Genomic DNA, 2,360 nt, shown 5'->3' with positions numbered 1-2,360 from the left:
GCCAAACCCCACGACCAACAACATTGGACACTTTATGGAACACAAAGCCGTCACTAACTCATCCTGGAATATRCAAGGCCTGAMGRCATCTGCCTTTGGCCTAAAAAGTAGGAACCTGGATTTCAWCAAAGAAATCGGAAATACAGACATTGTCATCCTACAAGAAACATAGTATAGAGGAGACGGACCCACTGGTTTCCCTCTAGGTTACAGAGAGCTGGTAGTCCCATCCAACAAACTACCAGGTGTGAAACATAGTATAAAGGAGACGGACCCACTGGTTTCCCTCTAGGTTACAGAGATCTGGTAATCCCATCCACCAAACTACCAGGTGTGAAAAAGGGAAGGGACTCAGGGGGTATGCTAATTTGGTATAGAGCAGACCTAACTCACGCTATTAAATTGATCAAAACAGGGACATTTTACATTTGGCTAGAAATTCAAAAGGAAATGATCTTAACAGAGAAAAATGTCCTCATGTGTGCTACCTATATCCCCCCACTAGAATCCCCATACTTTAATAAAGACAGCTTCTCCATCCTGGAGGGGGAAATCAATCATTTCCAGGCCAAGGGACATGTACTAGTCTGTGGTGACCTAAATGCCAGAACTGGACAGAACCTGACACCCTCAGCACACAGGGGGACAAACATCTGCCTGCAGGTGACAGTATTCCCTCCCCCATATGCCCCCCTCGGCACAACTACGACAACATATAACCAACAAAAACGGGTCACACCTCCTGTAGCTCTGTCCCATGCTGGGTATGTACATAGTCAACGGTAGGCTTCGAGGGGACTCCTATAGTGGGTACACCTATAGCTCATCTCTTGGCAGTAGTACTGTAGACTACTTTATCACTGACCTCAACCCAGAGTCTCTCAGAGCGTTCACAGTCAGCCCACTGACACCCGTGTCAGACCACAGCAAAATCAAAGTCTACTTGAACAGAGCAATACTCAATCATGAGGCATCACAGCCAAAGGAACTGAGTAATATTAAGAAATGCTGTAGATGGAAGGAATGTAGTGNGTGACCTAAATGCCAGAACTGGACAGAACCTGACACCCTCAGCACACAGGGGGACAAACATCTGCCTGCAGGTGACAGTATTCCCTCCCCCATATGCCCCCCTCGGCACAACTACGACAACATATAACCAACAAAAACGGGTCACACCTCCTGTAGCTCTGTCCCATGCTGGGTATGTACATAGTCAACGGTAGGCTTCGAGGGGACTCCTATAGTGGGTACACCTATAGCTCATCTCTTGGCAGTAGTACTGTAGACTACTTWATCACTGACCTCAACCCAGAGTCTCTCAGAGCGTTCACAGTCAGCACACTGACACCCCTGTCAGATCACAGCAAAATCACAGTCTACTTGAACAGAGCAATACTCAATCATGAGGCATCACAGCCAAAGGAACTGAGTAATATTAAGAAATGCTGTAGATGGAAGGAATGTAGTGTGGAAATCTACCAAAAAACAATTAGGCAACAACAAATTCAATCCCTTTTCAACAACTTCCTGGACAAAACGTTCCACTGTAATAYTGAAGGTGTAAACGTAGCAGTAGAAAATCTAAACAGTATATTTGACCTCTCAGCTTCCKTATCAAAWCTAAAAATTTCAAACAGAAAACCGAAGAAAATGAACAACAACGACKAATGGTTTGATGAAGAATGCAAAAACCTAAGAAAGAAATTMATAAACCTGTCCAACCAAAAACATAGAGACCCAGAAAACCCGAGTCTACACCTTCACTATGGTGAATCACTAAAACAATACAGAAATACACAAAGGAAAAATAAGGAACAGCACGTCAGAAATCAGCTCAATGTAATTGAAGAACCCATAGACTCTAACCACCACCACTGGAAAATAATAAACAAACAACAACACAAAGAAAATATCCTTCATGTACAACGTAAAACACCAAATAACGCATGCAGAGCAGAATTAGCCTGGAGAAAAGTCACCTAAGCAAGCTGGTCCTGGAGCTCTGTTCACAAACACAAACACACCCCACAGAGCCCCAGGACCAGCTATACAATTAGACCCAACCAAATCATGAGAAAACAAAAATTACTTGATACATTGGAAAGAATTAACAAAAAAATAGAGCAAACTGGAATGCTATTTGGCCCTAAACAGAGAGTACACAGTGGCAGAATACCTGACCACTGTGACTGACCCAAACTTAAGGAAAGCTTTGACTATGTACAGACTCAGTGAGCATAGCCTTGCTATTGTGAAAGGCAGTCGTAGGCAGACCTGGCTGTCAAGAGAAGAGAGGCTATGTGCACACTGCCCACAAAATGAGGTGGAAACTGAGCTGCACTTCCTAACCTCCTGCC

At 44.1% G+C, this 2,360-nt stretch overlaps 1 protein-coding gene across 1 annotated transcript in view; it reads right to left on the bottom strand.

Annotated features, from left to right (window-relative positions):
• LOC112074269 (laminin subunit beta-2) overlaps positions 1 to 2,360 on the bottom strand; it is a 26,136-nt gene that overhangs the window by 12,073 nt on the left and 11,703 nt on the right. The gene's annotated exons all lie outside the window — the stretch shown is intronic.

The sequence above is a fragment of the Salvelinus sp. IW2-2015 genome, unplaced genomic scaffold (genome assembly GCF_002910315.2).
Source record: "Salvelinus sp. IW2-2015 unplaced genomic scaffold, ASM291031v2 Un_scaffold2554, whole genome shotgun sequence".
NCBI lineage: Eukaryota > Metazoa > Chordata > Actinopteri > Salmoniformes > Salmonidae > Salvelinus > Salvelinus sp. IW2-2015.
Note: the sequence above shows the minus strand (reverse complement) of the source record. Positions and strands in the feature narration are given on the sequence as shown.